The sequence below is a fragment of the Amborella trichopoda genome, chromosome 12 (assembly GCF_054954075.1).
Source record: "Amborella trichopoda isolate Santa Cruz 75 chromosome 12, AtrichopodaSantaCruz75HAP2 v2.0, whole genome shotgun sequence".
Lineage (NCBI taxonomy): Eukaryota > Viridiplantae > Streptophyta > Magnoliopsida > Amborellales > Amborellaceae > Amborella > Amborella trichopoda.
Genome location: NC_142347.1, coordinates 9,779,554 through 9,804,376, shown reverse-complemented (window position 1 = coordinate 9,804,376; position 24,823 = coordinate 9,779,554). Strand labels below are relative to the sequence as shown.

The following is a 24,823-nucleotide window of genomic DNA, read 5'->3' as shown; positions in this document are numbered from 1 at the left end:
GCACGGTAGGCCAAATTGACGAATTTGGCCTCCGTCTGTCAGGTCCTCCTAGTTAACATATGGGGGGTATTTTAGTACTTTTGTTTGTCTTCGCAAATTGCATGGGGTACGCGCGCACCGCACCTCTGCTTCCTCTCTCTCTCTAGCCGAACCGATATTGGAGCATTGTACCTCCACTCTCTCTCATTGTTTTGTCCATCTCTTCCCCTGTATTTCTTCCCTTTCTCTCTCTAATATCTTGCTCAATTCGTCTGTATTTCTTCCCTTTCCCTCTCTAAGATCACTGTCATAGTTTTGTCCCCCACTCTCTCATTGTTTTGTCCATCTCTTCCTCTGTATTTCTTCCCTTTCTCTCTCTTCCTCTGTATTTCTTCCCTTTCTCTCTCTTCCTCTGTATTTCTTTCTCTCTTAGAACATATTGCTGGCTACGCATCCTTGTCTCCTCTATCACACCCCATTCCACTTCTCTAACCACTCCTCTCTGTCTATATTTACCCCAAACCTGCCATTCTTCTTGGATATCAATAAAAATTTTCTGAACAAATTGAGAAAAATCGATCGGTTTCATACGAGAACCGGCGTTAAAAGAAATTCTACTCAGAATTGATGAGAATAGTTCGGTTGGTTTCCTTCTCCTCTTTCTTTATGAGAGTGGTTTTGTTTTGATTTTTTTTATCTAGTTTTTTTGGCACTGCATTGTTTCATTAAATCAATAGTTAGAGGAGATGAAATGTAAAACAGATGGATAGTTTTTCATGAAATGAAAAACAGATGGATAATTTTTCATGAAATGTAAAACAGATGGATAGGTTTTCATTTGTTGCATTGAATGGTCCTTGGTTCATTTTCTTCTTTTTTTCTAGCTTTTCTGCTCTCTCTCTGGTTTCCCTTGAAATGTGATTTTTTTCATGATTTATATCTGTAGTGTCATTTTATTATTGGTGATATTTCACTTGCTTTTATTTTTGTTAGGCCAGCAAATCGTTTTTTCATTGATGTTTTTTTTGTTTTTTTTCTTTTTTTAATCCTCCCTATTTCTTCTCTTTCATTTTGTCTTCCATTATTTCCTTTTTATTTGTTTTAACTTTTAAATGTGTTTTGGTCGTGCTTATTTGAGGGAAGTTGTTTTTGGGGAATCCTCTGTTTCATTCGTTCTTAAATAAAACTAATAGTCAATTTCATTCTATTTGATACTGCTTTGTCTAAAATCAACTGAAACACCATTTTCCTTTCTAAATTTCATGTGTTCTTATTTCCTTATCGATTAGAAAAAGAAAACGTATTGACAGCAAACGGGACTGTTGGAAAAAGGGAATGAGTTAATTTCCAAGTATACAAAGTTCTTGAAAAGAAAGAGAATTGGATTACGATGTTTGTAATCTACGATGGTACAAATAAGAACATACACAAATTTGTATGCTTTGAAATCTTTATCTCCATTAATTTTCGTATAGTCTGTATATATTATTAGGACATAAAAACTTGTTTGTTGTGAATTTCATCTAATAGATTGAGTTTGCCTCTATTTTGTTGTTGGTTATTATTTTCAAAATTTTGTTGCTTCTAAATTCCTATGCTTTTTTAACTTTAATGCGTAATTTCTTTTCTTATAAGTATTCACTTCTTCAGAGTTCAGAGAACTGTTTATTATCTTTTCTTTTACCCTTTTTATGAAAACTTTCTTATTTATTTTGTTGTTCTTTTTTATGTTCCCATTGTTTATGTTTTACAGGCTTTAGTCTTTCTTATTATTTTGCTTATATCAATTTTCATTTTGTTGCTTGTTTAATGTTTCTTACTTCCATTTCTAGTTATGTTTAGCTTACTTTTCTTATTAATCCTACTTTTATGAATTTTGTATTGTAACTATTTTATTTTTATATTCTTTCTACTTAAAAAAATGAGCGCATAATTTAAGTTATTTGATGAGTTCATTAGTTTGCTTAAATGTCTTTCTCATTTTCTGTCTGATGATGTTCTGTTCCTTGCGGAGGAATTGGTGTTTTCATTTACTGAGTTTACTAGTGTTACTTAACTTATTAAGCTTGTAAAACTGGTCTTTGATTACTACACTAGCAGCACATTAAAAGAAAAAAAAGAAAAAATCCAGCTTGGATTTGTCAATGGATTACTGCTGAATTAATTTTGAAACATGTTTTGATCTGCGTTGATTCTTGCAAGCCTTATGCCATCAATCTAAAATACCTTAGATGCACAACATGCTTGTATTCACAGTCTCCATTGAAATCCACTCTAATATGATTTTTACATATTAATTTGATGTCCCCTTTATAGCTTCTATACTTGCTTCCCTATTCATTGAATTTTACTGACATTTTCTTGTATCAATAAATATATCTATATTTGCTGGTTTATTTGCTCTAACATGAACCAGAAGCTGCCAAGCTGCCTTTATTTATACTTATCCTATGTGACTTTTGAGCTTCAAATGCAGGAAGTTATCCTTACACAATCTAGTAGGAATGACTTAGATCATTGAAATATTCTGGGCTCTAAAACCAAATGACATGCATGGACTGTAGTTTCTTGGTTGGTATTGGTAAACAAATTGTGAATTGAGCTGGTGTAGGACGCTGTTGTCCCTGAAAGAATTTTCGTATTGAGTATTGGTATTCTTAGACTTCCTGTTTCTGGTAGCTATTGTCTCCCATGTAACCAGTGAAAACTTAACTGATGTGCAATATTGTGGTACTTGGTTTGGCCTATTATAAGATCTCCTATAATTGGTTGGTGCTGATTATATTTGAAAGAGCCTTCCCCTTGAGACGGACTATAAAGGAATTTTTCTTCGACATCATTTCAGTCATCTACATTATGCACTCTTTTTTTGATAGGGTCCTCTCTCCCCACCCCAAAAAAAAAAAAAAAAAAAAATCCAAAAGGCATTTGTTTGATCCCAAATTTTGTGGTGGCCTTAAAACATCAAATAACCACTTTCACCAGAAATAAAAGGGTTTTGAGGACATCTAACCCTACATTTAACAGTATAACAAAATGGATAGCTAGCGTCCATCCATTTTTCTCTCTCCTCATCAATTGTTTAGAGTATTTTTTTTTTCAGACTTTTTTAATGGCAAATGTTCAAGGTCAAGAGGAAGTGTGTGCGAAAAATGGTGTTAAACAAATACTCCGAACATCATTTCTTTAGTGAGGGGGAGTTGAACTTCTACAGAATTAGCCTAGGGGCATATGCAATCTTTTTCTCTTGTTCTTGTGTGTGCATGCATGCGTGTGTGCATAAAACCTTGCAACATGAGATATGTATTGTTTGTGCCCTGACCTGGTTGGAAAATTTAACTCTTATCAAAGATTGCTGGTTGAATTTGCATAGAATCTTCCATATCTGATTCCCTATCCATCACTATATGTTGCTTTATAGGCATAGGCATTCATAGTCACTAATATGATCAAGTTGTGCTTCACCATTTTAATATTGTGGAATGCTTATTTCCATTATACCATTAGCTAGTTTGTTCTTGTCGAGTATATTGTATGAGTTCAATGCTGGTCTATTGCATGATGTGGGTTACGCCAGATTGGCTAGGTTTCTTAATTATCCTAGTTAATGGGTTCACTTTCACCATTTTGATATTTTCTATGCATAACTATATTATTGCTTCCACTGTAGGAAGCAAATACTCTTTCATGGGGCATTGCATAATGAAATATTCACTTGGAAGCATGGATGGGCAAGACAAAATTAATGGACAAGCACCAGGCACTGAGAAAAGTACAATAGAAAGTTGCCTTTCATTAAGTGAATACATGAAGAGTTATTTTGAGTTCATAGCGATACCCATACCCGATGATGCTTTGAATGCACCTTTGGCATCAGAGATAATGTCTCCTCTTTCAACTGATGCCATGTTAGATACAAGACTAAAGGGGCAAGCATCCGGTGAGCCATTGGAGGTAAATTATTTTTATTTATTATTTAAGAGTAACGATCCTATAAGACCCTCCCCCACCCATGTGTATAGGACCCCAAAGGATCACCATTAAAGTTGGCACGAATCTCTAGAAAAGTTATCACATGGGTGTGGGACTTGACTTTTCTATAGATTTGTGCCAAATTTAATGGTGATCCTTTGGGGTCCTACACACATGGGTGGGGGAGGGTCCTATAGGATCATTTCTCATTATTTAATTTCCAAAATAGTTTTGAGTGAATATTCTTATTGAATAACTAGTTTAAGCTGGTTTTCTTGTGCATCATGTTTCTGTTTTTTATACATGTATGAGATCAGGAACTTTAGATTCTTGAGCAGTCAAAACCATAATGGAAAAGTTCCATTTCTTTACAAATTGACTTAGGTTGTTGGAGCAGATAAAATGTTTTGTCATGTTTGATGGATGTAAGAATTTGATATCCTTAATAAATAATAAAAGTCAATGACCTTTGCACTGTACTGTACCTCTACTATGATGAAACTGTCGATCTCTTGTTAGGATTATCTAACAAGTAAAAAGGGAAAAAAAGCAAGAATCTTTTTTCGATCATTTACTTTAGCTTAGTCATCTAACAACACATTCTTCAGTTTAATCTTTAGGAAACCAATTTATGTTTAGATGGAATTCAATATAGCCAATATATTTTAATTTTTTCACAAACTTTCTTAAGGATCATAGACTTCACTTTAATCATTGAAACATCTCATTACCTTTTAAGATTTGGAAATCTTTATTAGGGAAATGTTTATCCATTTTACCAATCTCATAATGGATTTTCTTGGTTGCTTGCAAGGGTGGCAATTGGGTTGGATCGACTTGCCGGCTCGACGGTATGATTGACATGGGTCTTGGTTTGGATCCAAATATTGGACACCCGATGACTTCCAAATATTGGACACCCGATGACTTGTATCCAACTCGGGCTGGATCTGGGTTGAGGTCCTTTTTTGAACCTGATCGGGTCGGGTCTAGGTCAAGATTGACCCAGTTAGTAGAAAACAAGAAGAAGAACGAGGGAAGAGAAGATCTAAAGAGAGGGAGAATTTTAGAGATAAAGAGAGTCACTTTGGGTTCTAACATCACCCATGTGCCCTGTCTTCTAATGTATGTGTGTATATTAAGTATACATATTATTGCTTTTTTTCTATTATAGAATGATGTCCTTTAAGTGGGGAAAAGACACATAAGGCCTTAGAGACTTGAATGCAATAGAAAGAAATGTAAACACTCCCCATTAAGCTGGAGCATACGATATCCCTCATGCCCAAATTTCTTGGTAGTAACTCTTTCTCAATTGAAATATTTGTCTATATCTATAGGCTTAGTTCTATCATGCTGACCCGGTTGTGAGGTATACTAGTGGCTGCCTTGTTTTCATAGTACATGGACATTGACCCCTTCACAAGAAAACCGAGTTCTTGTACTAACATTTTCAACCAAAGCAATCGCACACACCACTTCAAATTAGCAAAACTGAAAGGGAGAAATTGTAGGGATCTGAACCATATTAAATGCATTAAGAGTGAGGATTACATGGTCTTGGTGAAGGATGGAGAGGTCAATGAAAGGTGGAGAGTTTATTTTAAAAAATTATTAAATGACAAACACAATAGAAACATAACGGTACAAGGAACTGTTGTCATAAATAAGGGAGGAGGTCATAGATATATTCGTAGGATTAAGTTATGGATATCAGAAGTGAAAGAGGCTTTAGAAAGGATGAAGATAGGAAATGCTATAAGATCAGATGGTATCTTGATAGAGGTTTGGAGGTGCATGGGGGAGATTGGCATTGACTAGTTGACCAAGCCGTTCAACAAGATGTTGAGAACAAAGAAAATACCAGACGAATGGAAGAAAAGTAATGTGGTACCTATTAACAAGAATAAAAGAGAATACAGAATTGTACGAACTATTGAGGTACCAAACTTATGAGCGACACTATGAAGCTCTGGGAGAGAGTGATTGAGTAATGACTAAGGCATAAAACGAGTGTATTAGAAAACTAATCCGGTTTTATGCCATAGAGGTCAACAATTGAGCCTATTTTCCTACTTAGGCAGCTGATTGACAAGTTTAGAGCATAGGGAAAAGACCTCCACATGGTTTTTATTGATTTAGAGAAAGTTTATGATAGAGTACCTCAAGATTTAATTTGGTGGGTGTTAGGACAGGAGTCTCCAGATACTACATCGGCTTAGTGAGAGATATTTACGATAGAGCACTAACTAGTGTACGGACTAGTGGAGAGACGAGTGAATTTTCAGTGATAATAGGTCTACATTAGGGGTCAGCATTGAGCCCATACCTCTTTGTCTTAGTTATGGATGGCTTGCCTAAGCACCTACCAGATGAGGTACCACAGTGCATGTTATTCACAGATGACATAGTTTTGATCGATAAGACTCGAAACGATGTAAACACCAAGAACTTTGAAGGGATGCTCTAGAATATAAAAAGTTTTAAAATTAGCCGGATGAAGGCAAAATATATGGAATGCAACTTAGTAATAATAGAAGTTGAGATGAGGAAGTAATTGATAGTGACGACCAGGAAATACCAAAAAAAGCGTACTTTTGATATCTTGGGTTGATAATCTATGAAAATGGAGAGATTGGGGAAGATGTCGCACATAGAATTAGGGTTGGGTGCTCGAAGTGGAGATGTGCAATCTGAAGTTTATGTGATCACCGCATACTACTGAAGTTGAAGGGCAAGTTCTATAGGACAGTTGTGAGACCAGCTATGCTCTATGGGGTAGAATGTTGGGCGGTCAAAAAACAATATACCTATAGAATGAGTGTAGCAGAGATGAAGATGTTGAGATGGATGACTAGCAAGACAAGAAGGGATAAAATTCGAAATGAATACATTCAGAATAATTAAGGTGTGGCACCAATATGTGATAAGATGAGAGAGACTAGACTTAGGTGGGCTGGCCATATGTGGCATACACCCAGTATAACATATGTTAGGAGGTGCGAGTTAGTTCAAGCGGAAGGCTCAAAAAGACCAAGGGGTAGGCCCAAAAGGACATGGTTGGAAGTAATGAGAAAAGATATGAGGGTTTATAGCCTCACTGAGGGTATGGCTCTTAATAAAGTAAAATGGTGGACGATGATTCGTGTAGCTGATCCCAATTAGTGGGGAAAAGGTTTGATGATGATGATGAATCGTGCACACCATGATCGATGAATTGCTACTCTGCTTTTGAACTTGAATGAACTACAACTGATTACTTTTTTCTCCCCCAGGTCACAAGGTTATCTCAACAAGAGTACAATAACCTGATGTAGATCTCCAGTACACAATGTAACCAACATAATTTGCACTTGTATAGGCATCAACTTGTAAGCTTCCATGATTAGCATGCAAACAACAGTTCTCTACTATGTGATGATTTTAAATATTGAATGACTCTCTAAGCAGCTTCAAGATGAGTTGTTCGTGGAGCATGTGTGAACTGTCTAATCACACTCATAGCATATGAAATGTCTACATGTGTAAGTGAAAAATATATCAACTTGCGCACTAATCTTTGAAACATACGCACATTTTTGAGAACTTTATCCCTTTGGTTATCCAATTTGTACTTTGTTCCACAGGAGTATCAGTAGACCTAAGCTTTCTCATTTCTAAGAAGGTCTATCACATACTTCCTTTGAAAGATAAACATTCCCCCTTAGACCTCGCCTCTTCTAATCCCAAAAAAGTACTTCAATGGACCTAGATCTTTAATTTCAATCTCCCTTGCCAGAACAGTCTTGAGTTGCTGAATTTCTTTGTGCAATTATCTATTACAACATTGTCTTCCACACATACAATCAGGGTACTGTTATTGATTATTAAGCCTCTCAAATCAAGCATGGGGAGATTGCTTTGGTCGATAAATGGTCGAGTCATAAGACATGGGGGTTCTTGATAGTTAATGGGGGCATTTCAGGGCGATGCAGTGTCCCTATTCACAAGTGGTTGGAGTTGGACAAGCTTATACTTGAATAATAGTTGTGGGGTCTCGCCCATTGGTTCCTCTGTTCGTGTAAACTTCAAATGGAGGGTCCCTAATCACTAGTAATTGGACTAATCTTTGATTGCAAATGGAGGGCCCCTAGTTGCAGGTAGTTAGAGAACCTTATACTTGATGTTATTTGTAGGATATCACCTAGTGGCTCCTCTAAAGGTGTAAATTTGTTGGGCGAGCTGTCTCCATGCGCCTTGAATACGAAGATTCATTTACCATGTTCTAAGGTCATTTTGTGCAAGACTCTGACTTGGATTGTAAACTTGACTTGTTGATCCTTATTTCATTGATTTAGCCACTAGGCAAAGGTTTATCCTAGTGTTTTTGTGTGGGTTAGCTTGCGCTTGACTTTCCAAGGGCCGATCACTAGCCGAATGCCTTTCATAGAGTAAGACTCTTTCCATCATCAAGATAATGGTGAGGGGCACGCCACTATGATTGAAAGAAAAGTTCAGATCTAGGGTGGCATTCTCTAATATTAAGGCAATCTTCACTTGATCGATGAGTTGGCACTCAACGACTTGGAAAGCAGCATTCTTAAATCTTTTGACAAAGTCAAGGAATGACTTACTGATATTCTGCTGTTTGGCAGTGAACTCCCCTAGTGAGATAGGTCATGGCTTACTCCTGTGATACTGGGTAACAAACTTGTGGAACATTTAATCACATGATGCTTGAGGTTTATCCCTCATGAACTCATGGTGCCAAGCCAGGTTTCTCCCTGATGCGCGAAAAAGCCTCGGGGCTGTTCCGTTTCTTGTGCAAAGTGGACACAGTTAGTGGGTAGCTTGTGACATGGAGGCTGGAGCGACCCTTCACCGAGAACTTTTTTCCATAGTCTGGCATAAAAATCCTACTGCGAGGTCCTCAAAATTCTTGTGGACATTTTGTATGTAGTATTTAGGGGGTTCGAAGTTGTGAATCCCCATCCTTGTTACTATTGTTTGGAATTCCTTAAGGGTTCCTCCATGCTTGCTAAAATTTGGCTGGATGAACTAGGGTCTCTATTGTTGGTTCTTGGAATGAATGGTAGGAGTGTGATGTTTGAAGTGGAATATGGTACACTGGAGATATGGTAGTGGGCTGAAATGATAAATGGTTAAGCCTCTTGTGGGTAGAGCTCAGGAGGTTGGAGGCTCATGGATCATTTTTGGTGATTGGTACAGTAGTGCAACCTCACAGGGAGGTTGGTTAGGGCTGATTGCGCCCTGCGGGTTAACTTGGTTCACCATTGGGTGACAGTGAGTGCTGGATGTGGATGGGCTAGATGCCAAACCTAGATCCAACTATCTACCTAGGTCCTTGAGGAGGGAATTGACTAATGCCTTCGTGAGGTGGCCTCCTTCTATGGGGTTATTTATTGGAGTCATTAAAGCCCTATGAGTCGAAGGTTGACTAGGCCTACAACTAGAGGCTCTACTGGAGGCCTTATTCCTAATCGGTGGTTCTATGCTTGGATGGTTAGTTGTGTTTGGTTTTCAACGTCAACCTAATTTGAGTTGACTAGCTCATGGTCATCAAGGGCTTGAATCTCTACCTTGCCTTACCACGTCGGCAAGGTTAGGGTGCAATTCCCAAGTCTTGGAAAATTGGCTGTTGTCTACTACTCTTATTATCATCCAGGGTGGCCTTAGCTGAAGGTAGTAGTTGAAGAGGTTGGGCCACTAGGGTGCCTAACTATTATTTTAACTTGGCCAGGATTTAACTTACTGGCTATGGTCTCATAGCTCAAAAGGGAATTGCTGTAGTGCCTTTTGGATCAGTGGTTAGATGTCCTTGACCTAGGCCAAGACGAGGCTGTGGGTTTGGCATCAGACCGAAAATGCCCTAGCTTGGTTGGAAGACATTAGGTGCCATTTAGGAATAAACCACACAAAAATGATTGAAAATTGACCTAAGTCTCTAGGGGTAGGGTCAAAGGTGGGGGTATCCTTACATGGAAAACAATTGAAAGGTCATTGACGTTTTTGGTATGCCGCCCATGTTGTGTTTGGATTGAGCTAACCCCTATGAGCCAACTATGTGGTCATACTAGCAGTGGTGTGCTCCTAGAGACCTGAAACATGCAGAGGGGTGCCCCCTTTAATGGGACGCACTCCCAATTGTCCGTTCTCTAGGTGCCCTCTCCAACTTCAACACTGGTTTAGGGGTTTCTAAAAAAGGTTTGGAAACACTTTGATTGTGTTGTATGTCTGTGATGTAGTGTTTTGTATGTCTGTGATGTAGTGTGTAAGAGAGCACTCATGCATGTGAGATGAAGTGTTTCGGACCAAGCTGGTGTGCAATAACATGAAGCACAAAGCAAAAAGGGGCTTAAGTGAACACTAGGCTTGATTCGTTCGTGGTGCAATGTGTCTTGAACCTGCTAAGACTCAAGCAAAGGTGCAATTAGAGTGGGGATTTGGTGACCATGGAGAGTTCTAGAAAGCAGGAGCCTTTCTTTTGTGTGTGTGTGTGTGGGGGGGGGGGGGGGCAAGAGGAGCAATGTGACACATCTTGAGTCGTACCCAACTTGATGTGATTGGGGGAAAAAAAGGTTCCTGAGGAGTATTCCAGGTAGAGGAGAAACTGAGACACTCTTGCATCACACATGACTAGACCAGGTCTCTTCTTTCCGACTTCATGTGAGACTAAGTACTGAAATATAACAGTGATGCAAGTGATGCAACTCATGTTGCAAACTTGCAATATGTCTTTGGGCCCCTCCTTGGCAAGGACTTTCTTGGGACCTCTGGTTTTGGGTTTATGAGGATGAAATTTGCCCTTTGAGTATGCGATTACAAGGGTTGTGTTTAGATCTTTTGGTAGTTGAGTAACTTGATGGGCCACATGGTGGCGCTAGACTATTTACATTCCAAGGCAAGAAGATGAAATTTCCTTTTCCTTGGTTTCTACCTAAACTAAATCAAACTAAAGAAATGTTAAAAAATGGGTTTGCTCAAATCAAGGTCTGAGAGAAGTTGACCAACAAGGGCCCTTTCCTATGGGCCACTGACCATCTTGGCTAGCCAAAACCATAGCGAAGGTAAAATACACTTAGAAAGCTAAATGAAAGTTTGAAAACACCTTAGAAATAGAGAAGAGATACCCTCAACATGCAAATAAAAACAATGCCAAAGAAAATGGGGAAAAAGTCACCTACTTGGTGATAGCTGGGCCCACATGCCCAGAAACCTGGGGTTAGAGCTTGGATCAAACAATTTCAGTGCGTGGAGACCATTCCCTTAGTCCTTTTGTTTGAGCCAAAGACACTCATTTTAGTGTCTTCCCAATCATTTGGGGGGGTCTTAGAAGCGGAAGTGCCTATGGTTCATGGTCCATCTAAGGGTGCACCATGGTTTAGGCTAAACGCTAGGGTAGTTTGTGGTCTTGAAATGTTAGGTTAGAGCTTGCTGGAGTTTCAGGGAGGTCTCTGGATTTCAGAGATTTAGAGTTAGAATTCTGAGTCTTAGAGTCACTAGGGTTTGAGGGTAAAATTGCAAAATTTGTAGAACTAGTGGTAGGGCTCAAAATGTAGAATCTGGACCCTACAATGACCAGGAAAGGCAATTTACAAGTGGTGTCTTAGTCGGAGTCGCTCGTCGTCCTGTGACACGAGATGCATTGTTTGCTGCTCAGTTTGAGTTGTAGGACGTGGGGCTCTAGACAGTTAGTAGGGGTTTTTCAGGGCATTTCAAGGGGTTTCTAAGCTTGCAATGCTACTCTTTACATAGATGTAGAGAAGCATTGTTTAGCACTTATGTTGGGCCACATGGAAATTGAGGTATGCTATGGAATTTGTGTCTGTAATTCTAAGTTCACTCAAAAACAAAAAAACTTGATATAAAAATTGCTCTATGACATATCATGCATCGCACGCGATGCATCATCTGTCGTGTAGAGTATTTAGATACAATTTTTGGTGAAGATTATTGTTTTGGTCATAACTTTTTATACTATATATCAGATTTTAGTGATTTTTGGACCGTTGTAATGCTTATGACATCTTCAATAATTTGAATCAAATTTTACCTGATTTGGATGAAGTTTTAGACGGGGTATATTGTGTTTGGAGTCTAAATTGTTAGTTTCAGGGCTTTTGGCCATCAAGTTGGTGTACAGGGTAGTTTCTGTGTTTGTTAGGGGGTGACGAGTTTTGGGATAGCTAGGGTATGATGGGGGTTCAGAGTGGGGGGTCTACCCAATGCCATTTCATGTGTTCTTTCCCCTCTACCCAACCTTCTTTGTCTACAACCCTCTCTTTGTGTTCTTGATAACAATGCCTGCCATACTGCCTCAACCACCCTGGCCCCCGCACTTTATGAACGTTACCAAGGAAACATTGTCCATAGTTGCAGTCATAGCCCCCTTATTCCAACTGCATTTGCACTTCTCTACCAAATGCCTCTCATTCCTCCCTACTCTTCAAGTCCCCTTCCCCACCCTGCAACCTCACTTCGCCACCATACCATCTGACTCCAACCTGAGTTTGAGGCATTGGGATTACAACATACTGGGCATGTCGGCAATGTAGTCTATGAAAGAGGATCGAACTCAGAAGAAATAAGGTCAATCGATCGAAGTCCTGAGGTGACATCGAACTACTGTCATGAGCCAATTGACTACAATTCGATCGTTCTATAAATGATTTAGGTTATATTTTTAGAAAAAATGCTGTTAGAAAGAGTGAGGGCTGTAGGAAGCTCAAGAACTGACCCTCCTAGGCCTTCTGATCTCTGCTTCTCAATGGCGCTTGGGTGCTAATCCCTCACGCAATCCCCCTCTTCATGCCAAATGATGGTTTTACTATGGTAAAGAGTTCTTGGGTCCCCACCCAAATGAGGTCCACCCAAATGAGGGTTTTAATATGGAAAATTAGGTTCTTTGTGACCCCCAAAAGGAGGCTGCTTGCCTTATACTTACACCGTGCTGACATCCTGGACATCATAGAGACAACACTAGGCTCCCCATTCCTCCTTGAGGTCCTAAGTATCACGTGTAGAAGACCTATCCAATGGGAAATCTGGCTGGCCCAGGGAGCCTCAGGAGGCATTTCAGATGGAAGGGAGTGTGAATTTTCCAGAGTTTACTGCCCAAATAGGCCTGCCCTTAGACCAAAATTCTTTGCTCAGTTGCACTACATCTTGGGTTCTCAGCCCCTGGTGCATTAGAGGTGACTTCAATGTCACTGGTGGAGTTTCAAAAAGAGCTCTGGAGGTCGTGTGACAGCTGGTATGATGGTTTTCTCAGATTTTAGTTTTGAACACAAACTCATGGACCTCCCCCTAACAGAACTCTATTGACATGGTTGAACTACGCCCAAGTCCCTAGTCTTCTCAAGATTGACAGATTTCTTATCTCCCAATATTGAGATCCTCTGCTCTCTGGGGTACTCTAGAAACCTACCTAAGATCACTTCAGATCATATGCCAAACTTTCTGGATACTGAGCCCTTGTTTAGGGGGCCAAATTCTTTTACTTCAAACTCATTGCTTGAAGAAGCAGAGCTGCATACTTTGATCCCATGGTGGTGGTCAGTATCACCAAAAAACTACAGTTACTGAAGTGAAAGCTTAAGGAATGGAGTTACCACCTGTTTGTTAGTCCCCTGGCAAAGAAAGAGGCCCTTCATAGGATATATCTGACCTGGACTTCCTGCAGTGAGTCTTTCCCCCCTGGAAAAGGCCGGAAGGATGGAAGCAAAATTTGAACTCAATAAAGTGGCAAAGTAGGAAGAGCTCTATTGTTATCAATTGTTGACAATTAAATTGTGAAAGGAGGGAGACTGTGCCACGTCCTTCTTTTATAAAATTCCTAATTGTAGACAAAGATCCAATTCAACATCCAGATAACTGAAGGGCAAGAACTACTTGGCCCCCAAACGAGTGAATAACATCATCATTTGCTTCATTAAGAGGCTATTCACTGCCAGATCCCGCCAAGACCTAGCCTCACAGGCATGCACCTCAGAACTCTCTCTCAAGCCCAGGCTAACTCACTGTAAAGCTTGTTCACGGAGCGAAAAATTAGAAGAGCTGTAAAAGAGCTGGTGCATGATACGGTCCCTATACCTGATGGTTTCCTGTTGGCAATTTTCAATCAATGCTAGGATGTCTTTGCCGCCGATTAATTATCATGCGTCTTTGGGTTTTGTCATCAAGGAATCATCCACAAGGGGATGAATTCCACATTTATCGGTCTAGTCCCTAAAATTGGAGGAGCTGCCAAAATCAAAGATTACCAGCCAATTTGCCCGTTGAATGGCACCTATAAAATTCTAAGCAAAGTCTTGGTAACCCGCCCTCTGGAAGTTCTCGATGATATCATCTCAACCCACTAGGATGCTTCTGTCAAAGCTTGACAAATCCTTGATAGGCCCTTAATCGCCCACAAATGCCTTAATTACATGATCTAGTTTAAGCCTTTTGGCTTAATCTTCAAACTTGATAGAAGAGGCCTACGACCTCGTTCATTTGCTAGTTATTGACAAACGGTTGATGGGTTCTGGGGATAGATGATGATCATGGAACTCAGGGTGTCTCTCCTCATCCATGTTCTTGGTCTAAATTAATGGTGATACCAGAGGCTACTTTCAAGCCTCTAGAGGGCTGCACCAAGGTGACTCCCCCCCCCCGCCCCCCATTCTCTAGCTATAGTTGCCAAAAGTTTGGCAGATCAATCTCAAATCTTGTGGATCAAAACTTGTTCCGAGGTTTCAAATGGTAAAGTAGAGCCCCATTAATCTCCCACTTACAGTTTGCAGATGATACTTTGGTCTTTTGTGAAGCCTCTCCTAAGGGTGTTTCTCAGGTGCTTTGAATTTGCAATTGGCCTCAAAATCAACATGCAAAAAAACCCAACTCGTGGGTATTGGGGTGGAAAATAATACTTTAAGGTGTTGTTGGCAAGATTGGTTTCGGTGTAGAGTGGCTGCCATGCAAATACCTGGGGTTACCTTTGTGCACAGGAAAACCTAGAATACACCATTGCTATGGCATAATTGAGAGGTTTGAGAGGACACTAGCCTCCTTTAAAGGGTGCTTGTTATCTTTGTTGGGGAGAGTTACATTTGTCAAAGCCAGCCTTTCTAGCATCTTAATCTGTCCCTCTTTCAAATGCTGCTGTTGATAGTCCATTGGTAAATGCAAATGATGAGGGATTCCCCTGGTCAGAGGCTCATGGTAGCCAAAAATGCTCCTACTTAACTGGTCCATGGTGTGCAGGTCAAAGAAAGCTGTAGGTTTGGGTATTAGATCGACTAATGACATGAGCACTACCTGCTAGGCAAATGTCTTTGGCTTCATGACCCAAGAGACTCATCTTTGGAGGATGGTCGCCTAGCAAAAGTATGGATGAAATGAGTCTGGTTGGTGGTCGAAGTCCAATGTCAGGCCCCAGATGTCTGCAGCATGGAAAGAGATGCTCTTGGCATACTCTTCCTTCTCTATCAAAACTCACCTGTTACCATAAACTGGTGATAGATTTTGTTTCTGGCTAGATAACTGGAGATGCAATGTTGATCAGTTCCCATAATTATTCTCGCTATCCTCTAATCAAGCATGCTCCATTGCTGAGGTAATAGAATTATTGGTTGGCACCAATGTGGACCCTAAGATTCAGACGCGATCTCAATGACATGAAACTGCTTAAACTAGGGAGTTTGTTCTCTACTCTTCAAAGCTTTATCCTGCCTTGGTTTGGTTGGGACATTTTCATTGGTAGTCCCTGGTCTTTTCCAGTTTATCATTCTTCTACCACATCCTCAGAAATAAAGGCCTCCACCAACTCAGAGGTCACACTTTCTTGATTGCCTCCTGACCCCAATAGGATCCAGCTGTTTGGGTGGCTGGATGTACAAAAAGGATCCTAAAAACTGAACCAGTGACAAATGCCTAGCTTTACGATGCCCAATCTACTCCTTTGCAAAGATAGTAAAGAGACAGTGGCCTACCGTTTCCTTTATTCCCCTTCTGTAGGGAACCGTTGGAGCCAATGTTTACAAATGTTTGGGACAGAATGGGTAGCACCTGAAGCTATCGAACAACTATTTTCAACCCATTTCAGGCCCCCACTACCAAAGGCAGGACTAATATGTTGAAGGGCCTCAACCTTTGCATGTTATGGAATGTGTGGAGAGAATGTAACAGGACCATCCTATATGTTAAGTTGAAAATCAAAACAATGGCGATTGAATGCATGAGAGAGCTTAAAGGTTTCAAATCTTACATGACTTTGTATTTCCTACTAACAGGGACATAATAGCTTGATGTGGTCGAACTCTCAACATTGAACCTTGTGCTGGTGGCCACCGAAACTGGGCACCATCAAATTAAACTTTGACGGGCGTTTATTTGGAAACCAGGCAGCGTAGGTGTGGGAGCAATGTTCAGTGATAGTAAGGGAACCACGATCTTATTCATTTGGGGGCCCATCAACATTACAACGTCATCAATGGCAAAGCCATGTGCCCTCTTACGAGGCCTCAAGCTCTTCAATAGAAGTTTGGGCACCTCGTTAGTCTTCCAAGGGAATTCAAAAAATGCCATCAATTGGGCCAATATGGTCATGGAGACGGATTGAGATCTTGAAGATATTTTATCGGTATGTGCCTCACTTAACTTCACCTTTTCATTATATTGGGCAAGAGGCCAATAGCATAGCCAATGTTCCAAAAAATGCCGGTTGGTGCCATGCACTTGTGGGGGGGATGGCCGTCAGATAGGAGTGGGCGGCCCAGATTTCTCGATCTTCAATCTGCAACATTTGAGATGTTTCCCGATCTCAAATGCTTCCTAAAAGCCCTCTAATAAGCTTCAAAAATCTATAAAATCAAATTCAAACCAAAAGGATGATGTTTGGATCAATTTTTCAAAACTCTGAATTAACCCATCAATCTAATAGGAAAGCAAATATGTATCTTCTTGTTGTTTTTTTGCACTTATGTAAAAAGAAAGGGTTTAGGACATATGAAAATCTACCCCCCCCCAATCTCTTCCCCCTTATTTTGGGGGAAAAGTACAAAAATGCCTCTCTATTGGGGGCATTTTTGCCCCTGGGCAGGCATAGTCCTAGGCCGCCTCCTAGGCACCAGATAGGCTATTTCTTGGAACATTGGGCATAGCAGATGGCTTGGCTAAACAGGGGGCTCCTAGCACATCTCTAGTGCTCAATCCACCCTTAAGTGTAACACCACCGGCATTTTTTTGTTTTCCATTTTGGCTGTTTAGTGATTTTGCGAGACTGAGCGCTTCTTCTTTCATGAATGTCGTCTCCAATTTCATTCATGGTATGCCGTATACTGCAGTTTGTATATGTATCAGTTCAAATACCTATTTAATATAGGTAACACTACTCAATTTGTGTATGTATCATTTTAAATATCTACTTCGTTTGACATGCGTTGGTATGAAAAACCTACTTCCAATTTGATTTCTATTTTTTGAATCAGAAAATATTCAACTGCAATTAATACAAGTATTATGTGGCAGGCACAACAGGAACATGTTCCTCGAATATATAAGCTTGCCAGTATTGGCTCTTTTTGGAATATTTGGGGTTATGGCACTTTCTTTTCACATAGATGGAGTTCTTGTATAACTCCATTTTCATTTTTATTGAAATGCTATATTTTCATAGTACCTTTGGTTATTATTTTGAGGCAGCAAAAAGTTTACAAGTTCTTGAGGTTTTTAGTCCGTTTATCTCGTATTAATCGTCATTTATTATTTGTACAAATACATGCCTTCACTGTGTGTGCTAGCTATGTGCTGGAATCCATCTATACAAAGGAGAATTGCATTGAGGCAATTGTTTTCAAAATATTCTCAACTTTAGAGTCATGAAGAGCTAACCAAATCTTTTCTTTCTATTCAATGAAAATCCAATACCAATTAATGAATTAGTACGTCATATTAGACAGCTTTCAATAAACATTCTCATCTAAATGTTACTTTTTTTGTTTGTGGTATACTAAGAGATCCATAAACTCCGTGTAGAATACCAGTGTCAACATTGATACAAAGGCGCCATACTCCTGGGATACTTTTAATATAATAATATTAAAAGAACAGATTATGAATAGTATATATTTAATAAATGTATGCATGGTATATGAAGTTATTCACGATAATATGATTTACTTAAAATTAATAAAATCTAAAGTAATTACATGTTATTGTATATCTTAAAGATATCATATATCTTAAACATAATGTGTTTAAAATCTAAAGTAATTACATGTTATCTTATATCTTAAAGATATCATATATCTTAAACATAATGTGAATAATTTAAGATAAATCTTGAACATTGGTCGAACTATATGATGGAATACTAATATAATAAAGTTATCTTGAACATGTAATATGATATGGTCGAACTATATGATCGAATACTAATATAATAAAGTTAAAGGCATATCTGTTACTATATCTTGTGTGTAATAGTCTGTGTTTTGTGCGTGTTTGTTTGTCGAGGATATTCATATCTGCATCTATGTGCTAGATATTGGAAAATGCTAAGTCATGTGCCCCTCCCCATATCAACATTTACTTTTTATAACTTGAGATTATTAATTACCTTTCTGTCACTGTGCTAGCGAGGGTTTACTAGGTCCCTCCATGTTCTATTAATAAGAAAAAGAAATGGATAGAGCAGAGCACATGACTAGCATCAAACTAAAGAGATATATGCTCTCCCTCGTGATTACAAGGATACTAAATATAAATCAAGCACTCCCATCGCCATTTCATAACCCCTAGGGAGAGAAACTACATTCCTTTTGGTGCTATAGATACCAGTGATCAAAATCACCAAGTGGACTCAGAATCACTTGAGTTGACTCGGAACCGGAGGAGTACCAGGCTGGTTCTTGCCAGACTTGGGCAAATCTCTTGGTATTTTCTTATGATGTGAAAATGCTGGTAAAAAAAAAAGGTTTATTTTTCAGAATTGTTTTCCATCTAATAATCCACATCTAACCCCCATTTTGATAGATGAGCACAATCAATCCCTCTTATACTTAAAAAAATCAAATTTTTAATCAAATTTTACATTTGGGTAAAATTTCCTCATAAAAAATTCTTACAATATCTCTCATTTCTCAACCAAATAATCTATACAATTGATTCAAAATGTTGGTATTGGAGCCTTCTATCATATCCTTATAACAATTTGTTGGACTAAAAAGTAAAAGAGAAGACATTGTCTAAATTTCAAGGGTTTGTGACCGGAAATTGGAAATATCTGATTTCTCTCTCATTTTTTTTATCAAATTTATTCTAAATTTTCCCAAATATCTTGGAGATTATTTTTGGTTATTTATTCAGCCATATATCTTTGCCATTTTCTTCCCAAAGTGTTTTTTTTTTCTTAATTTTAATTTTTGAATGGATTTTAATTTGAACTTCTTATTATATGTAATCAAATATTTGGGTTTCAATCCTTGATTTTGTATATTTCTCGTTTTTCCTTTTTTTTTCTCAATTTTCTCGAATCCGTTGATCCAACTCAGTGACTCATCCTATTTTGCTTGGATTGGTGGGTGACCGGTTCAAACGACCTGTCCGATACTTTAAACACTGGTAGGTACACTCTTGTAATGCTACAAGTTGTGTAGTATACTCCACCTCGGCTTCTTATGTGGGTGTGTAGCTTCTTGCGTTGTTGATGCATGTTTTGTAAGTGTCACGTGTCCGTCATTGAACCGTTTGACCGAATAGGCATCTGAAATTTAATTTTATTATGTTTTTTGTTTCTCATCTCACTCGCTTTTGCAAATTCAGTCAATGGGATAGTGTTATTTTTTTCTTTTTATGTTTTAGATTTTCCCCGATTTTTTCTGTATTTTTTAGGGAAACTCTTTTAGCTTGTGAAAAACTCAATGAGTCCACTCAAGACTTGTTACGAGCCCATGAAAAGTTTATGAGGAAGTCCAAGTTTGCTAACTCTGCTGCTGCTAATTAGGCAAAGAAGCCCATATCCTTGTATGTCTTTCAAATCTATTCGTCATTCTCTATGTATAGAACAAATGACCATCTACCCAGAAGCGTGATCACTGTGGTCAATACTACTAGTGAAGTTAAAACATTCTTTGAAAGTAAACCTAGATCTTCCTCTCAAAGCAAAGGTGGAATGTAAAATGGTCGGTCATCTCTTTCATATTTGGACAAGGTTTTAAAAATGGATCGGAAATCATTGAAGCTGGTCCGCTTCTCGTCATATATTGGGAACTGACCGAGTCCCCCCCTGAACCGGCCGGCTCTCACCGGTTCTGTAAGGAACCGGCTGAATATGTCAAAACCGAACCAGCCGATTCTATCCTGAACCGGTTTTGGTGGGAGGAATTTTTGTATACACATTAAATAGGGTTTGAAAGGGAGGATTTTTGCATGTGCATCTTTGATATTTTTTTTAAAAGAGGGTTGCTGGTTCACCCCATATTTTTTATTTGTAAAGTGGGCCCCAACCATTAGTTGGCTACAACATCTCATGCACGCCTTAGCAAGCGTGTTGTGCAAGTGGGAAAGCTAAGAGCTTGTGTGAGCTTAAAGCTCTTTATGAAGAGTCTACACCGCTTCGATGTGGAACAATTGCTCCCGCTTTTTTACTCCACGCCACGCCTCTTTTCTTTCGCCCCTTATTAAACCACATTCTTTAACCCTTGTATTTCTCGATTTAGCAAAAAAAAAAAAAAGGCCTATGTGAACCACATGTAACGTGTTAAAATCGAAATCTCATATGATCCTTAAAAACCTAACAAGTCATTGTTCAAAGAATGTTTTGAAAAGGATTACCTTAATACTCTTTCCTAATACTTACAATAAATATTTTGGCTTAGTGCACTTACTTTTTACTTGTTGGGACTACTTGTTGGGACTACCTTAATGCTAGATTATTTTATGTATTTGATTTTGTTGGAAATACCTTCATGTTAGATTCTTTTTACTTATTTTATTTTTATTTATTGACTCAGTTATTTTTGGGGTGGGATTTATTAACTGGAACAATCACTCTTAAATTAAAAAAAAATATAAAAAAAAATATAAAAAAAAAGAAGAAGAAAAACTTTAGAATAGTGACAGCATGTGGGTGAGAAAGAAGAATGGAGGGCTATAGCTGTTTCCCTGATAGCTATTTTGGTTTAATAAAAGCACAATATCTCATTGTGAGGGTTATAGTTTTTGGTCATAGTTTTTTTTCTCACTGTCAAATAAAAAAGGTTCAAAACTATTGTACAATTCCTTTTTTTTTGTTTGCTAAATATTTGAGTTAGAGATATTTATTTTATTGCAATGAGTTGTATTTAAATGTTATTTTGACCACAAAATTAATCTAATGGATAACAAACACTTAGATATGAGGCATGCTCTGAGTATTTATGTATTTTTAGTAAAGGGTTATGTTAGGGTGCTCACATTATGGAGTAATTTATTATTGTACTCAACAAAATTTGGACATTTATATACTCTTGTTTGTGCATGGAGTTTTTTTTATTTATTAAGGGTATTTTTGATCATTAGGAGGGGTGTAACATCATCTACATGGGTGTGACATCATCCACATGGAGCATTAAATGTCACTAGTGTGGTCCATTGGGGTGATGTCACACCCTATATGGATGACATCACACCCCTCTTAATGACCAAAAATACCCTTATAGAAAAAAAACTCCATGTACAAACTAAAGGTATATAAGTGTCCAAAATTTGTTGAGTACAATGATAAATTATTTTATAGTGTGAGCACCCTAACATAACCCTTTAGTAAAATAATGAAAAGTTATAATGCAATACCATTTGCTTTTGGAAACCTAAAAAACTAGATTTTTAAGCAATTCTAGTAATTTTTTGAAATTTTTTCAGTGCTGCCGATCCGGCCGATTCTCCGATCCAGATTGCCAATCCACTAATTCAACATGGTTTTTGGGGTGGCCGATCCGGGTCATAGATCCGTTTTTTTGAACCTTCTGTTTGGATACATTTAAAGTTAATATCGAAACATAATGTTGAGTATTGTCGTCCTGTATGTAGCATATATTTGTACAGCTTGTAAACCATAATGGGCATGGTTTCTATGGGTCCCCGGACTCATATGTAGAAATACACCCAATCTTAGTAAAATCTATTTTTGAAATGGATTTTGGCCCTGATTTTAAAGGGGTATATAATCTCTAAAATGGAGACCATTAATATGTAAAAATAAATAAAAATTGAAAATTGGAAATATTAATTTTTAACACAAATATTTGGCACATTGGTTTTAAACCTTTTTTTTCGATGGACCACTGTTTACATCCATCTTTGAGATGGATGATTTATGCCTTGGGGGATGCAAATGTATGAATGCGTCCCTTGACATGTATAGCACTTTACAGAACCTGTAAAACAAATGTTTGTTTTCTCTTTAATGATCATTGCTATCACTAATAGTTAGAAAGTGCTATATTTATCAGATCTCAGGAGATTCCATTAGTTATGAAATTATATTTCAGCATATGTTTGACTTTATTCGAGGCATGCATTTAGCACTCAATAATTTTGAATTAATATGATGTGCCTTCCTGCACTTAGAAGTATGAAGCATGTATTCAAGGAATTTCATGTTCTGCTATCCTGAAGTTCTATTCAATTGTGTCCCTCTAAGGAACCATGATACAGTTTATCCATGCTTTTCAATTTTCAGATATTCTTGAGGTATGGTTTGCAAGTGTTATTTGGGGATGTTGTAGTGTTTACAAGTGATCGTTATCCTCTATATAATGACTTGCCAGCTAATATACTTGGATCTTTCATCATGGGATGGTTCGCGTTTGGGTTTAAACCCAGCATCTTGGAATTTTCGGAGTTGTTAGCCCTCGGGCTTACTACAGGGTTCTCGGGAAGCCTCACCACATTTAGCGGTTGGACACCTTTAGCTGTTGGATCCAGAGAATGCTCAATTTAACAACCCATGGACAATGGGTGGTTGGTATTTTAGGCCTTCCATTAGGTAACCAGTTGAAGATGAGAAAGAAATTCATATTTATTTTCTGTAACTGATGCTCAGTTAAAAGACATCCACTTGAAACCATCTAGACATGCCTTTTCGTTTTATAATATTTTGGTGATTGTATGGAGCGTGCTTTTATCTGCAGTATATGGGGAGGTATCATATTTTATAGTCTATTTAGGTTAAGATTGGAAAGTACCATCACATTCTTTGCCGATCAAGGATGAAACTTAGAACAAAGTAGAATTATTTCGCCTTGCAGTGAATTTTGATGATGAAACTTATTGTGATATTTGTTTTATGATTGACTAAGAGGCATGTTACTCATGATTTGTGCACTAATGTTTGGCATAGCGACTGCAAAGAAATGAAGGCAATTCATGGACTCTTGCTTTGAAGGCAAATGTCAGGTTAAGATCCGTAGGCTGGAAAGAAATGAAGGCCTTGTCCTGGTCATGTTGGCCTTGATATGGGGGGCTAAGCATTTTCCTTACGTACCAAAACTTTAAGAAACATAATGGCGAAAAGCTATGGCTGGCTTGTTTGGTTGGCCCACCTGGTGTATGGACTAGATGGTTTCTGAATGGTAGAGCTTTGAAGGGAAATGTCAGGTTAAGATTCGTAGGCTGGAAAGAATTGAAGGCATTGTCGTGGTCATGTTGGCCTTGATATGGGGGGCTAAGCATTTTCCTTACGTACCAAAGCTTCAAGAAACATAATGGCAAAAAGCTATGGCTGGCTTGTTTGGTTGGCCCACCTGGTGTATGGACTCGATGGTTTCTGAATGGTATTCTTTGGGCCGAATCAGCGCTTAAAAGTTAGTTGCTGCGGGTATTATGGCGTCTTTATACACATTGAACAAAAAGTTAGTTGCTGCGGGGATTGTGGCGGCTTTATCCACATTGAACCTAGCGGTAAGTTCCTTATCGTTCATTGGTCATTCTTTGCCTATATTATGAAGTTACCAGAATAATTGGGATTGTTAGAAAAAATCCTACAAAAAAATGGTGTTTGCGTTTTGAAAGTCATTGATATTTTTGATACTGAGACCTGTTTTCTTATGGCCAAGCAGTTGCCATTTTCTGCTCCAGGGGAAGTATGCTATAACTCAATGGATGGTGAGAAAAAAGACAGAAAGCATCCTGTGTTATTACTGCCCATTGAAATGGTAAGTGAGAGAGTGGCACGCAGTAGATGGGGCATATCATATTCTAGGCGTCTCACTCTTTCTATCACCACCCATCATTGTGATTACCCAATGGGCTACATCTCTTCTTTCAGGGCCTGTTGATTAGTGGTATACTTTCTGTTTTATTCAACTGGGTTTTGCACGAGAAGTTTGGCTCCACCTTTCTTTCTTTGGCTGAAATGTGCTCTAGCTCGATGTTTTTGACTATTATAAATGTGCCTTTATTTTCAGGGTTGGTAAATTATGCATGTATTTTGCAGGAAAAAACTGAATCTTCTCAGACTGTTATAGAGGGGATACAGCTTGGGTTCTTGGGCTATATGATCACAGTCTCGGCATTTGTTGCAGAGGTTTATTGCTTGATTGAGAGCGGCCATATTTGGAGAGTGTTTGGGTATATGATTTTGAGTATAGGGTTGTCGTTTGGTTTGGGTACTTTGGTCTACTCCACCTGTTTGGACCAAGGGTTACTCTTTTACTGATGAAAGGTGACCCATAGGATTTTTACGGATGGAAGGTGACCCATAGGATAATTGCAAAACCAGTAAGAACTCTCTCTGCTATCTACAACCAGGTTTCATTGAAATATGTCCGGCCATTGAGACCTCAATGGGAATAATGTTTACCAGTTGCCTATCATCAATCCTACCATCTACAAGGGATGCCAGACCCAA

At 38.6% G+C, this 24,823-nt stretch overlaps 1 non-coding gene across 1 annotated transcript; it reads left to right on the top strand.

Moving 5' to 3' along the window:
• LOC110008215 (hypothetical protein) lies at positions 1–24,823 on the top strand. The gene is made up of 9 exons (XR_016046212.1): positions 1–620; positions 3,650–3,933; positions 4,766–5,076; positions 17,461–17,527; positions 22,655–22,912; positions 23,429–23,626; positions 23,779–23,874; positions 24,033–24,128; positions 24,410–24,823. It is a non-coding gene; the product is annotated as a hypothetical protein (transcript).